Source organism: Myotis daubentonii, chromosome 3 (genome assembly GCF_963259705.1).
Source record: "Myotis daubentonii chromosome 3, mMyoDau2.1, whole genome shotgun sequence".
Taxonomy (NCBI): domain Eukaryota; kingdom Metazoa; phylum Chordata; class Mammalia; order Chiroptera; family Vespertilionidae; genus Myotis; species Myotis daubentonii.
In genome coordinates this window covers 168871165-168887339 of record NC_081842.1, presented here as the reverse complement: position 1 = coordinate 168887339, position 16175 = coordinate 168871165, and the positions used below count along the sequence as shown (strand labels likewise).

The 16175-nt window shown below is 40.1% G+C and overlaps 1 pseudogene; it reads left to right on the top strand.

Moving 5' to 3' along the window:
* The first annotated feature begins 706 nt into the window (after positions 1-706).
* Positions 707-14867, top strand: LOC132229745 (small ribosomal subunit protein uS13-like; annotated as a pseudogene).
* Positions 14868-16175: the final 1308 nt, after the last annotated feature.

Genomic DNA, 16175 nt, shown 5'->3' with positions numbered 1-16175 from the left:
AGGAGACAGATCAATTTTCATCTAGGTGATGGCTACTAATATTTCCCAAATATTAGATATTTTGCCAGGATAAATAGGGGTATCTGATATCTTCACAACCTGGAATCCACAAATAGCATGTTTTATTTAAAAGGTCATTCTTAATTAGAAATTCTAAAAAAATCATAATAATTAGAGCAAGAGCATGATCCAGTTGTCATAGAACAAAATTGGAATTTTGAGCATTGATTGACCCATGAAGCAGGAGGTCATGGTTCGATTCCTAGTCAGGGCACATGCGGGTTCGATCCCCAGTAGGGGAGGTGCAGGAGGCAGCCAATCAATGATTCTCTTTCATCATTGATTCTATGTCAGATCTAGTCCAAATTCTAATTCTTTTTATTTATTTATTAGTTGTATAAATGACACTCTGGACTTCACTTTCTTCATTGGTAAAATGGCAAAGACAATATCTAGTTTATTTGATTGGATAAAGTAAGGTAGATTAAACAACTACTACTCAGTAGAGATCAGGAACGCTTGTACTTTAAGTAGTAAAAATGGTAAGGACTGGAAAAGGAGATTTTACTGATAAAAACCTTTCGGATAAAATAAAGAGATCACTGACATTAATTCTTTATTTTTGATGTGTTGAGTTGCCCACTGCCTCTGTGATGTGAAAAAGTGATGTGGCTCTTCCACAGGAGGCCTACACACCACCACTGCCATGTCTCTAGTGATTCCTGAGACATTGCAGCACATTTTGTGAGCACTCAACACCAATATCGATGGGCAGCCCAGCCAGTGTGGCTCAGTGGATGAACATTGACCTATGAAACAAAAGGTCACCATTAGATTCCTGGTCAGGGCACATGCCCGGAGTCCATGCTCTACTCCCAGTCAGAGGGGTGCAGGAGGGAGCCATCACTGATTCTCTCTCATCATTGATGCTTCTATCTCTCTCTTCCTCTTTCTGAAATCAATAAAAATATACTTTAAAAAAGATTATCGACAGGCAGCAGAAAAAAGCCTTTGCCATCATTGCAATTAGGTTGTGAAGATATGCTCATGTGGTGTTGAGGAAAGCAGACATTGACCTCACCAGGAGGTAGGAGAGCTCACAGAGGACAGATGAAACGTGATCACCATTATGCAGAATCCACGCTGGTACAGGATTCCAGACAGGATGTGAAGGTTGGAAAATAGAGCCAGGTCCTGGCCAATGGTCTGGACAACAAGCTTAATGAAGACCAGTGGTGGTTGAAGAAAATTTGGGTCCACAGAAGGCTGAGCTACTTCTGAGGTCTTTATGTTCAAGACCAGCACATCAAGACCACAGGCCACCCACTGTGGGTGTGTCCGAAGAGAAATAAATCCATAGGCCTTATCTGCTAATACATAGTTTATACACCAAGAAAAAAAGTGATGTGGCCTGGCCAATGTGGCTCAGTGGTTGAGCATTGACCCATGAACCAGGAGGTCATGGTTTGATTCCCAGTCAGGGCATATGCGGGCTTGATCCCCAGCTGGGAGGTATGGAGAAGGCAGCCAATCAATGATTATCTTTCGTCATTGATTCTATGTCTCTTTCCCTCTCCATTCCTCTCTGAAATCAATAAAAATATATTTTTAAAAAAGTGATGTGAAGGAGGAAAGTTGAGCCAAATACACTCTTTGAGTTGAAACAAAGAAAGCCCTGAAGGGTAATTACTCAGGGTAAAGGTAGCCTGGTAGCTTTTGGCTTTGTTTTATATTTCTTTATCCCATAAATAAACCAAATTAATAGGCATAGGGAAAAAGGAGTTTTACCTTCAAGCAATGTGTGAACTATAGCAGGAAGAGTTACAAACATACATTTTTAATGCTGGAATTGGCATGAAATATATCTCTTGGATGTGGTATCCTTATATACTAGTAATATACAATATGAACAATTACTCATGGAACCGTTTGTGTTCCTGCATAGTTGTTAATAGATCTGGGCACAGAATAACTTTCCTTTGTGGAAGAAACAAGGTAAGTGAGAGTAACGAGGAGGTGTTAATAACATTATTCCAATCCCCACCCCGACCCACAGACTATTTTTGCATCAACTCCTTCTCATGTCAGAAATACCCAAAACATACTGTTATATCACAAATAAATTGCTCCAACCTCAAAGATTTAGGAATTATTCTAATAAAACGTGTTTAATGTTGGAGGATCATTGTCACTTTTCTGGCTTCGCACCTTCTCATTCAATGAAAACAAACAGCTCTTACAGTTTTTCCAACCAGAACTGGATTGCTAAAGATCCCGCTTGTGACTCATAATCTGGTCTTCTTTGCTACCTCTCATTAGCCAAGTTTTTCATTTCCTGCACGAGGTCTCTGTGATGTCTTCTGCTTTCAATTATAGGAAAAGAGACAGCTCTAACACGGTGTGCTAAAAATGAGCCCTGTTTTTGGTTACTGCAATGTCTATTTTTATAACACTCATCTTCTTTCTTCAGTGGTCATTCCTATCCTTGCTCACCTCTGTACAAGTTGCTGGGGCCTGCGATCTTGTACCCGTGCAGATCTTTGAATAGTTCACTCTTTTTGTAATAATAGTTTTTGCAGCAGGGTGCAGGTGAGTCCTGGTTGGTTTGATCTACAAACATCTGTGTGCTTGACATGGTGGATCTAAGTCATCCCTTTCCTCCCACCTTACCTACTTTTCTCTGAATCTAACTAATGTGCTTGACTCTCTTTCCTTGGAATAAGTTCTTTCCCTGGAGACTTCTTGGCATCTTCTGTAAGTAGGTCTCTGGTATCCTGTTAGAATTTATGTCTATCCTTAGGGACAGAAGCTGCTTGGTCTCAGGCTCTCTCTGCTACACCTGAGTATGTGTGAGAGGTTTTGGGGGCTGAGAGGCTTTGGGGCCCTTTACCATGGACCCAACAGCCCAGGCTTGAATGCCTGAGGGTTCATGGGAACTCAATCCTCAGGTTTGGATTGATCCTCAAGTCTCATCTGCAGGTGCAATCTGCCAGCTGGCTACTCTACGCAGCTCAGCCCTGCTATCACCTTGAGGCCATTGCTCTCTAATTTGATAGGGCAGAGGGGCATGGAGGAATTTCCCCCCAAGTAGGCAGAGGGCATTTGCTGAAGGGGTTAGGGCTGGGCTTCTGTGGTGGCCACCTGCCAACTCCAGAACCTTTAGAAAATCTCCACTCGAACATGATTGTTGAAAGCAGCTTATGTAATCAGAGGTTTAATGACATAGAAAAAATGTCTTTGTTTCCCAGATACCAAATGTGCTATTTCGTACTCAAGGCCTTTGCACTCGATCCTTTATTTCCTTCCGGTCCCTGTTCAAATATTGCCTTCTCAGGGCAATCTCCTCTGACCACATTCTCTAAAGTAGCACCCCCTCCTCTCCAACCTCTCTTACTCGGCAGAGTGGATATGTGTCCTTCATGATTTCCTCCAATATTTTGCACAGTCTCTCCTCATTTTAATAGTTTCCCATATTGTGAATACCATATGAAACTCCAATTTTTCTAATGTAGAATTAAAATATAATCAAGTATCGCCAGCCTCTCTTGACAATGAAGAGCAGATAATAGCAGTTAGGTGGAAGGCTATGACTCAGAAGGTGGCTGCGTGGCACACAGGCTGCACATGGGCACTCATTGTATTAATACAAGTGTCAGCTGAAACCAGGAGCTCCGGGAGTGGCAGGAGCAAACGCAGCCTTCCTGACTATGGCAGAGGCAGCGTGGTGCAAAGGTCAGTAACAGTATAGTGGCAGCAGGGGCTTCCTCCGAGGTCAGTTTTGTGATATAGGTCTGGGGGTTGTTGTTTTGTGAGCTTTCTGTCAGCCCATGAATTCCTTCTTGCTGAGACAACTAGTGGGTTCCATTGCCTGCATATTAGACTCTGACTAATAGGGTGCATTTATTTTTTTCTCTTGGCATTCCACATATTATTTACTTGATTTTCTACTAGACTATATCTCCAGTGTCTACAACAGTGCCTGGTCCATAGTAGGTGCTCAGAAAATATCGAATGACTAGAAAAATCGGCTAAACATTCAGGATCTCTTTTGGCCTTTAGATATTTTAGTCATTGGTATTAGTTATCGCTCAGGTAAGAAGTCTAACACTGCATCACGTGCATCACGTTCTACTCATTGATTCACTAAGTACTGCCTACACTTAAGGGGAGGGGAACCAGGCTCCTCTTGTTGACGAGAAGAGTGTGAGATAATTTTTGAACACATTGTAAAATCACCACACCAGTAAAGCAGAGAGTTAAAAAGCTGTAGCCCTATTTCTCATCTCTTTCTGGCACTGCCATCATCTCCTTTTCCTTAGTTCTTAGACCCTAGCATTATTTGGAAAAGCAATATGCCCACCTAAAATATCATATTTTTGCCTCTTTGAGGTTTGATTTGGTCACGCGATGATGTTCTGGGAGGCTGCTGAATCAAGTGTCTACTCTTTTCACAATTCTGCCCTTTCCTTCTTCCTGCTCTTTCAATGTGAACATGTTGGTAGGTTCTCTATTAGATAGCCTGGGCCATGAGCAATATTTTTTTAAAAAACACTGAATTTATTGGGGTTATATTGGTTAATGAAATTATATAGGTTTCCGGCATACAATTCTATAACACATCACCTGTATGTTGTATTGTGTGTTCACACCCTAAGTCAAGTCTCCTTCCAGCACCATTTATTCCCTCTTTATCCTCTTCTACCTACCTCCCCACGCCCCCTTTTCCCTCTGGTAATCACCATGCTATTGTCAGTGTCTATGAGTTGTTGTTGTTTTTTCTTAATCCCTTTACCCTTTTCACCCAGCCCACCGACCCCCCACCCCTGTGACAGCTGTGAGTTGTTTCCCATGAACAATCTTAAGAATGAAATCTATAGAGTACAGAAATAGAAGGGTGACTGTGGAATCAGCAAACAGCCCTGGTTGACTTTGTCTTCTGTCTTGCTTAAACCAATATTTCTTTTAGTTTCCTATTCTTTATAGTCAAACTAATTCTGATACCTGTATCCTTGTGCAAGTGATTAAACTTGTCTTTTGTTTACTCTCTTTCTTAGGAACTTGTTTGTTCTACCCACAGTAATTCCCTGGCAGAGCTTAAACTGGCAAGTGGCTCAGTGGTTGGAGTGCCAGCCCGCACATTGGAGTGCCCCAGGTTTGATTCCCAGTCAAGGATATGTACCTGGGTGACAGGTTTGCTCTCCAGCTGTGGTTGGGGCATGTGCAAGAGGCAACCAATAGATGTGTGTCTCTCATATCAATGTTTCTCTCTCTCCCCCCTCCTTCCATTCCTTCTTTCCAATTTCTCTAAAAAAATCAATGGAAAAAATATCCTCAGGCAAGCACTAATAAAGAAAAAAGGCTTCAATTCCAGCATAGGTCTGCTGCCCCTGGCCCCCATCCGTCACACAGTTTCCGTGGGTGGAGAAGTTTTTTTCTAGTCATCTTGGGAAAGCCAGAAATTACTGAAATTTTCTTTCAGTTCTTTAGATATCAGGGTTTTGTATCATAACAAACTTGAGAAAGTGTCACTGATGCTTTGCTAATCTTATTTTTAAGTTAGGTGACTGAGCAGGAGAGATATTGCTCATTTCATTTTCATATGCTCTCTGTCTGCCGAGCTCAACCTTTTATTCTTCCTTCTAAAGCTCATTGAGACTTTCTGAAATCCCTTACCTTTAAGTTTATCTCTTAGCATCCTTTCTAAACTCTAGAAAACTTCCTATAATGACAATAGTATATTGTTAAAACATTTATTTTATTACGCGCTAGATTTCTTCAGTCATCATTTCTAATGCTTGTGGCTATCTGGAACAGTAGCACTATTATATCTCCATTTAAAAAGAGGAAATCAAGGCCTGGAAACTTACCCAGGGTCATAAGTTTAAAAGTGGCTGAGCTTGGATCCAAACCAGGCTCAGAATGACCCTAGAGCTAGAATTCTTTCCACTCTGCCTGGTTCTTAACTTCACTGAAATCTTGCTGAACACATTTAGTTATAGTAGAAAAAGTATAAATACGGAATAAAAATTACAATTTAATTGCCAAGTTGGCTGACTTCAGCAAGCATAGTCTTGGGAATCCATCTGTCTACAACATTTTTTCTTAATAAAATTTGTTGAAACCAGATCAGCAAATTCATGTTAGTGTGGGCCATCAGCCAGGATATGGGAATCGCTCTATGGAATGGAATCTTATGATAAAATTGTATTTATTAAAATAGTATTCTTCCAGAGGGTTGTATTTCAGTGAAAAAACTTAGTGACAAGCATTCCACTCACCTTCTCCTCAGGTTACTTCAGATGGACAGCAGTGTCACTGCAAACCACGGGGTGCAAGGGCGGTGAAGACAGGGGCAGGAAGGAGGAGGATAGAAGAGAAAGAGAGTTGGTAGGAACATTCACATGTATTTCCATGTAGCACAGTATGTTTTTTTCCCATTGAATTAATATTTCATTTAACCTTCATATACCCTAATTGGCTAGGTTTTATTAATCACATTTTATAAATTGAGGAACTGATGGTCAGAGAGGTTGAGGTCAACAGAGTCATAGATGCAGAACATGATCAAGTTAAAATTTGAATTCACAGTTGTCTGATTCCAAATCTGATGGCCTTTGTAGTACATCATTGTTACCTCTTCATCAGCACTAATATTTAATATGTTTTAAATCTTTCTTTATATTTCATGTGTTCTCTTATTTACTCTCATAATAATCTCATAATATAGTTGTCATGGTTAATTTTATGTCAACTTGGCTAGAACACAATATCCAGATATCTGGTCAAATATTATTCTAGATGTTTCTATGAAGGTATGTTACAAATGGCATTAGCATTGAATCAGTAGTCTTTGAGTAAAGCAGGCTAGTCTTTTATAACATTGGTGGGCCTCATCCAATCAGTTGAAGACCTAAATAGAAAAAAAGACTGATCTCCCCAGAGAAAGGGGGGTTCTTCCTCCAGACTGCCTTTGGACTTGAAATGTAACTCTTCCCTGGGACACTAGCCCATCTGCCTACTCTGCAGATTTTGGACTTGCCAAGCTGCCACAATTGTGTGAGCCAATTCCTTAAAATCTGTTTCTCTCTCTCTCTCTCTCTCCTGTTGGTTCTGTTTCTCTGGAGAACTCTGACTAATATAATAATATTTTTTATCCCTTCTGTGGAAGAGTAAACAGGTTCAGAGAGGCTTAATAATTTGCCTCTTAAACTAGTGAACTATCCGCTATCACATAGTTAATATTAGAGGACTTAGGACTCAAAATTATTTTATTTGCCTTCAAGTTTATTTTTTCTATCTTAGAAATTATTCTTTAAAAAAAAATGGAACACATAGTAGAACTCAGTGTATTCAATTCATGGATGCTTAACACATGACTACAAACTTGGTTTGCAAGTGATAGTGCTGCTCTTCATTGCACAGACAATCCTAGAGCTACTAACTTTGGGTTAGAGCGTTTTGAAAAAGTGTTTGAGATCATGCTGTGATTGCCTCCCTGACAGCCATTCTCCTTTTCTTCCTTGCAAATAGAACTGCAGTCTTGCCCTGACATCAGGCAGCCCTGTGCAGCCTGCGGAGGCTGGTGCCTGATTAGTCTCTAGGCCAATCGAGGTCATTATAATCTCTTTGACAGGACAGTGATTAGTTCAGGGGGGCTACATGGATTTATTTCTGGTGAGTGAGACATAAGAGAACTTACGGGAAGTTTTCTGAAAAAGTTCTGGGGAAAATTCCCCTTGCTGATTGTATTAATAATCTCCAATTCACTTCTTGGGAGAAGGAGGAAGAAGTTTATACCCACGTGTTTTGGGCATGGCTGAAAACATGACACTTGACACTGGACAGGTGAGTTTGACAGCAGTTTATCAGTCACACATACTCATAGCCCAGGGGAGGAGGTCACGAGGCCATGCAGGGCCACATGGGGGTTTCACTCCAAACAGAATGAACAGCCAGAAGCTTTGGGGGACAGGCTTTGAATATCAAGGGGATGAGGAGCCCCCTAGCTCCTGTGGACGAATGTGATTGGATTGTTTGAATAATTCCATGGGCTGTCAGGGAACTGAAGTCTGCTACTCAAGGATGAGCAGGAACTGCACTGATCACCTTGATAAGGAAGGTGATCTGTGGAAGGTGTGTGGGGAGGGGATTGTTTTTTTAAAAAGATATTTTTATTGATTTCAGAGAGGGAGAGGGAGAGGGAGAGAGAGATATAAACATCAATGATAAGAGAGAATCGTTGATCCGCTGTCTCCTGAATGCCCCCTCCTGGGGATTGAGCCCTTGACCGTAATCAAGCCCAGGACCCTTCAGTCCACAGGCCAACACTCTATCCACTGAGCCAAACCAGCTGGGCAGGAGAGGATTTTTAGTTGGGACATGGGAGACTCCCCAGTTTCACCAGATGTCAAGTCATCACATAGTATTTGACCTTACCTTTAGGCCATATGTAGAGGACAGTTCTTTCTTCCCTTTGGATATTGACATGTGTGAACATGATGGTTATAGTTAGAAGTGTAACATTAATTTTGCAACCATGAAGGGAAGCATTGTAGATATTTCAGCTATGTGGAGAAAAAAGAACAGGCTGGGTTCCTGATGGCTTCTTTGAAGCTGCTGAAGTTTCCCTGAAACCTCCTACTTAAGGGAACTTAACGGAAGGTTTCTGACGAAATTCAGGGAAAGATTCAGACTTCTTTTATATGACAATGAACCCCTATTGTAGAACCACTTTTAGTCTTTTATTCTGCCCCTTGTTGCTGAAGCATCCTGATAGGGAAGGCTGGGTGCTTACTATTTGACAGGGGCAAGTCCTTGTGATTTTATATGTGTAATGTCTTTTCTGTTACTATTATGGTTATTGTCTTGTATTAGTTATGGTTATACTACATATAAGCATAGTGCAGAGTTCAACTTGGGCCAGAATGAAGGACTAGAAAAATCAGAGAGGAAATTCCAACGGGAAGCTATTTAGTTCCTTAGTCCCCTGCCCACCTCAAAAGGGCATCTGACTTTTACTCTTAAGTAGAATTCACATAAAATTTAAATGGCTGCTAAGTAAGTTCTTTGTCAATTCCTAAAGTACAAATTTACCCACAGGCTATTGTGTACCCTCAGGCCCATGGGTAGTGGGTCTAAGCCAGCAGTTGGACATCCTTAACACTGCCATGAAGGTGGGAGAAGCTCCTGCCACCTCTGGCTGAGTGGCGCTCCCCGTGGAAGTGCACTGACCACCAGGGGGCAGATCCTGCATTGAGCATCTGCCCCTCGTGGTCATTGCGCATCATAGCAACTGGTTGTTCTGCAGGTCAGTTGATTTGCATATTAGCCTTTTACTATATAGGATAAGCCAAAAATCAAATGAGGAGCATGTCCTAGAATAATAGAGAATATCAAGAATATTACTCTTTGATTTCTATGTTCTTTGCATCTATATACTTAACATCAACAAAACAATAAAAAAGAGGAAATGATATTACACTTTTGGAGAAAAATAAAATAACTTGATTAAGATGATATTACAAAGTGATTTTATTTGCTTAACCCTTGACTCAAATTGTTTCTGAGATGTTAAATAATCTATGCTGTCATTTTGAAAATTACCTATATTAAATATTATGTAATAAAATGTTTAAAAATCCTTCTAATAAATTCTCAATGAAAGCGTAATTTAACAACATATCTGTTTCAGGTATTGGAATATAATTTTCAAAATACTCATAATGCAATACCTTTTCTACTAAATCAATTCAAGTTATTGGATTTTGGAGACTGCAAAAAAAAAATCTCATGAACTTACACTTAATAGAAAAAAGTTTGTTTTCAAAATAATAAAAAAACATTCAATCAATCAAATTCAACCAATTCAAGGACTATGTTAGGCTAAGCAAGATCAGCTTTTCCTAATCCTGCTGACTTTTTATTTCCTCAAAGGTCTGAGAAGACTAAAAATCCAGGAGTCTCTGAAGGCTGCTCACCACCTGAGACTCCTGGGCAAAGCCAGAGGTCATTCCCTGCTGACTGGGCAATATTTGTGAACAAATCTAGTGCATAGATCTCAGCCCCTTAGCTGCTCTCTTTTGCTTGGTCTCTAGGTGGCAGGGGCCAGTGAATGTAGGACCTTATGTGCCATGCTAAGGAGCTCCTAATTCTGCAGGCAATTGGAAACCCATTAAAGATTTAAGCCAGAGGGTGATATGATTCCATTAGCTCTGTATTAGGCTCACTTTGGTGAAGAATATCTGAGAGTAGAACAGAGTATGTAGCTACTGTGGAGGTAGTTACCATGCCAGGGGAAATAGAGTAAAGACCTGAGTTTAGGCAGAGGCATCACAGATGCCAACATTTGCAGGGGATAAAACTGAAAGATCCCAAATGAATACATTAGCAAAGAGAAAGGGAAATAGAACAGTGTGTGTGTGTGTGTGGGGGGGGGGGGGGAGGGGCGGGGGATGAGACAAGATAGTTAGAATATGTTTGCTGTCAAATTAAATTGACTCTAGGGTCCATGTTCTCGTATAATTAGAGAACAGTGATCCAGACAGCATGGGCATAGGTTCCAGCACCGATTTGGTTTCCCAAAAGATAATATACTCTAAGAATGTTTTGTTTTGTTTTATTTTTCCTTTCAGTTTTCAACTCTTTTTCTGATAGTGGTGGTGCTGAGATAAGTGAACCCCCTGATTATATATTTTAGGGATATCTATACAGGGAATAAAAAGTGAGCCATGTTGCTTCCACTTGTAAACTCTCAAAGGTCAGGGGTCAGGTTGAATTTTCTAAAGCTAAGGCACTCCTCAAGCCTTAAAAATAATGAATAACAATTTCCCCATAGAAGACTCTAGGAAAAGCATCAAGTATAATTTGAAGGATTTTAGCTTTGAGTAGAAACAACTAAATAAAACTGAAAAGCAATAGGAGGTAATATATTATCTACTTATATAAAAACCATGGGTGGTGTTCATCACGACCTGAACCACCGCGACCAAGTGGAAGGAAGTCAGTCCTGCAGGGGTTGTCTTGGCAATGGCTGTGCCCTCCCCCGAGCTGTTTCCTGGAGCTGTTTTCAGTGAGGGCGGGGTTTGAGGCAGGAACCCGCCCTCGGAGTGTGGACCCACTGAATCTTGGGTCGTTTTGCCAAGGGCTGCGCCCTCCCCAGCTGTTTCCTGTGTGGCCTGAGGGAAGAACCCACCCTCAGAGCACCAGGAGCTCCCAGCAGCAGTCAGTCCTGGGTTGCTGAGGTGGAGGCCACGACATGGTAGATCTCTGGGTCTGGCCCAACAGAGGGCATGGCTGACCTTCAAACCAGACCCTGACAATAGAAAGGAGGGAGCCCCATTCCTCACAGAATCCGCTGTTGGATAGCTTGCTGTCAGTGGCCTGCCAGCCAGAAACCCCATTCTCCTGCACCCCGGACCCTGACAGGAGGGAGGAGGGAATCCCCTTTCCTCACGGAATCAGCTCCTTTTGTTACTGTTTATTTGTTAATAAATTTATATATTATTTTCATATACATTTTACTAATTTCCTTTCATCTCTCACACTTCTATTATAGGGAAAGGGCAAATAGCAATATTAAAATATCTCTGCTAATTAATTCCCTTTTAAAAAAATATATTTTATTGATTTTTTACCGAGAGGAAGGGAGAGGGATAGAGAGTTAGAAATATCGATGAGAGAGAAACATTGATCAGCTGCCTCCTGCACACTCCCCACTGGGGATGTGCCCGCAACCAAGGTACATGCCCTTGACCAGAATCAAACCTAGGACCCTTGAGTCCGCAGGCCAGGCATGTGCCCTTGACCGAAATCGTACTCAGGATCCTTCAGGCCACAGGCCTACGCTCTATCCACTGAGCCAAACAAGCTAGGGTGAGCTGATTCCCTTTTGAATGACAGCAGTTTACCTTTCTAAATTTATTTAGATGACCTTGACCTCAATACATAAAATCCATGCTATACTGTTTTATTCTCAAAGGCTTTCTTTAGCATACATTCCATCCAAATTAAGTGTGTAGGTTTTAGAAATTAGGATACAATAATTCATGAGACAGTTGTTTTTAATAAATCCATCTCTCTCTATTTTTATCTCTATCTCTACCTCTATCATCTCCTACTGGTTCTGTTTCTCTGGAGAATTCTGACTAATACAGTGGTCAAGGAAGGACAGAACCGTGGATATTTGGGAAGAGCTATTGTAATACTGTAGGTAAAACTTGATGATGGCCTGGACTAGGGATGGAGCACTGGAATAGGAGAAAGGTGGTTTATTCTGGATATATTTTAAAGGTAGAATCAATAGAACTTTTTGGTGCATTGGATTTGTATTTTAAGAAAAAGAGGCATCAAACATGATGATTTCAAGGTTTGGCACCAAGAAAAACGAACTTCACCAAAGACAGGAAAGAGTGCAGGAAGAACAGGTTTGGGGTTCATAAATTCAGTTTTGAGCACGTTGAGTCTGAGACACCCAAGTGGAAGTGTCAAGCGGACAGCAGGACATATAAAGTTGGGGTTCAGGAGACATAAATTTGGGAATCTTTAGCACATAGATACAATTTAAATTATAAGAATGGATGAGATCACCATATTCATGAGTGTAAGTAGAAAAGATATCTAAGGACTGAGCATTAGAACATCGGGTAGATAAGAAATAACTAACAGAAGAGACTAGGAATAATCAGCCAGAAAGGCAGAAGGAAAATGTGGTGTACTTTGTCCAAGAAATTAAATGAAAAAGGTGTTTCAAAGAGGAAAGGGGAAGCATAAAATACTTACTATTCTGAGTCTTGTAAGACACCTTTAATCTGTATTTCTCTGACATTCATCTGCTGCTAAAAATTTATTGATAAAAGCAGTATGAGGGAGATGTTACAAATTCTCTAATAAAAATTCTCTAAGTTTTAGTATGTAACATATCAGAACATATCTTAAGGCAGGTTCAAAAAATAATTTATATGGCATGCTAGTTTCTCCTTTTGTAAAAAAGGGAAAGACTTTCATCTTCAAATAAGTTTCAGAAAAACAGATTTCTTTATTTCAAAACTCTGTACCTTCCAATGGTAATGTATTTTATGAATCTCTAAGATAACAAAGTATAGATAATGTCATATGCAATGTTTCTCAATGTTATTTAGCAAAATTCTTTTTATTATGAAACAGATTGAGAGGCTAATTATCCAAAATACAAAACTTTGTTTCCTTAAAACAACATCTTTGTATAGCTTTCCTCTGGCTCCTTAGAGGACATTCTTCATAAAGCTTTGCTTCATGTTCTTAGATTTTAACAAATAGCAACATAAGAAGTACTCATATGAAGAATAGCTTTGCTATTATAAAGATACAACTGCATCTGAAGAAATTGATTAGTCAGTCACTCAGTGTACTGTTTAAAAAGTCACTCATTTAAGAAGTTCTCTGAGAGCTAGAGTCATGAAAATGTTCCTCTTAGACTTCTGTTTTTGGAACTGTGGTGGTCTAAGTGTTTGGATCTCACTGAAAATAACAAACTCATGGGAAAGGGTATAAAACAACTAAAGAGCATGGGTGTCCTAGGAAGGCAGGAAGTGAATTCTCAAACTGGTGACCATGTAAAGGCAAACACAGAGAAATAGACTGAGCCCAGAGCTGGCTTTCACCTTAAGAACATTTGCAACATTGGGTGAACTTGGACTTTGTTTTATATGCCCTTCTAGAGTCCAGGGAACAAGAGAAAATGGAGGGCTTCTCAAGATGGGGAGTCTAATTGGAAATCATATTGTATAAAATCCAGACCCCAAAAGTCTTCACTCTCAATAACATGATGAAATAGGAATATCTACCTCCCAGAAAACTATAAGGCTAATCATCTATCTCAAACACTGACTTTGAACAGAGTGGAGAAAACATGCTGTTGAGAATTTGGAACCATGAGTTGGCCCTATGTGTGTTTGTAGCACAAAATTACATGATCTATGTGGCTCCTAGAAAACTTCATGCCAAAAATTAAATTAATGTGATTATAAAATTGTCATGCTTCAGCAGCTTGGAAAAGCAAAGAAAAGTTCTCTCGGAAGGAACCCACTCTTATCCCAGCCCTCAATAATCCCTACAAGCAGTTCAAAGTAAAGAAGAAATAAGCATACAAGGTCAAATGCAACAAAACCAAGCAAAAACAACAGTCCCTGTAAACAGATAAGAAAGGACTTCAGATAAGGAAATTGTTAGATATAGGCTTGAAATTATTATGTTTCAAAGAAGAAAATCAAGCATAAAAATATGTGAGGCAAGTAAGAAATTATAAAAAAAAATTACCAATCAGATTAGACAAAGAAACCAAATAGCGTATCAAGGAAACTTCTGATGACACTTGAGTTTGATGAGAACTGTTACCGGACTAAATGAATCCTTTTGCCTCATGCATCAAAGACCAATAAGACACAAACAGAAGTTTGCAGCCAAGAAAGTAAGGATTTATTATGGAAATGGTCCCATGCCAGAGTCATGGGAAAGGGTATGACTCATGCTCAAAGACCTGGCTCCTGATGGCTTCCAGGAGATGGATTATATAGGGAGACATTTTAAAGTTCCCCTTAATATTATCTTTTTTATTGAATTTATTGGGGTGATACTGGTTAATAAAATTATGTAGGTTTCAAGTGTACATTTCTATAATACATCATCTGTATATTGTATTATGTGTTCACTACCCAAGTAAGTTTCCTTCCATCACCATTTATCCTCCCTTTACCTTCTTCTAGCTCCCTGCACCCCCCTTTTCCTCTCATAATTACCATATTGTTGCCTGTGTCTGAGTTTTTTGTGTTTTTTTTTTTCCGCTTAATCCCTTTACTTTTTTCTCCCAGTCCTCTAACCCCACTCCTTTCTGATGGTTGTCAGTCTGTCCACTGTGCCTATGAGTCTGTTTCTCTTTTGTTTGTTAGTTTATTTTGTTCATTCGATTCCACATATAAGTGACATCATATGGTATTTGTCTTTCTCTGACTGGCTTATTTCACTTAGCATAATACTCGCCAGGTCTACCCATGCTGTCACAAAAGGTAAAATCCAGATTCCTAACTCTTGTTTAATATGTCTGGAGAAGGAGCATCAGGCATATATAATATTTCAAATCTCCACAGGTGAATCTGAAATGCACACTCTGGTTAAAAACAACTTTTCTGTTCTCTTCTTCTGATCTCTGGCTAGTATCTCCCATCAATCAAACCAAATCAGAAGCCAGATGACAAGGGAGCTTAAGTGCTGAGTTCAGAGAAGACATTGTGCCTGGGCACAGAGCAGAACATAGAAGAACAGAGAATGGACGTGTGGAAGGGAGACAGCAAGTACAGTTAACCAGGATAAGCAATTTCAGTAGTTTGGTTTTCTCTTCTATTCTATCAACGTGATGAAGATGAGCTTTCAAAAAATTATTACCATATCCTTAGAAAAATTCAACAAAATTAGAAAAAAAGTTATTCAGATGTTTTGATGGTCACCCTAGGTTAAGAATCTTAGATCTGAAAGTAACAAGTGATCCAAGTCCAATCTAAAGCCTTCACCCATGATAAGTTAATAATATCATAAACCACTGGATTTCTCCCTATACTAATCCATTTAGGAAAACAGAAACCACCTTATATCTTTCAAACCAAAACAAATGAAGGAAAAGTTTGTACAGGTCATAAATGAATGAGAAGGCAAGTGGATAATGAGGCAACCCAGAGATCTGCAAAGCAGAAAGCCGCTAGCGCATCTGGGTTTGGAATGTCAATGGGAAAACCCAAGGCCATTTGGTTGGAACTAGAGCAATGGTGAAGGCTGCCTCTTAGGGCCTGCACTATCAAGGGCAAGGCTGTCTGAGTTATGGAGGAGACATGGCTGCGGTCAGAGACCCACTGGGAGGAGAGAAAGATAGCAATTCCTTGGCTTTTCTTCTACAGGTGCCCTCCAATTCTGTTAATTCCTTCCAGTGACAGATGTACCAGGAAGCCAGAAAAAAAGAGAAGCCCATCAAACAGAACATGGCAAGAGGAAAGACAAGGAATGTATCTGAAGGGAAATAGGCATTTGGTCAGCATATTTGTCATCAAATTTTAAGGATACTGACAAAAGCCGTCTGAGCTTGAAAAGTCCCTCGGAAGCCATTCTGTTGTACTGTGGTCTTGATTTTGAGGGAATAAGACACTGCGAAGACT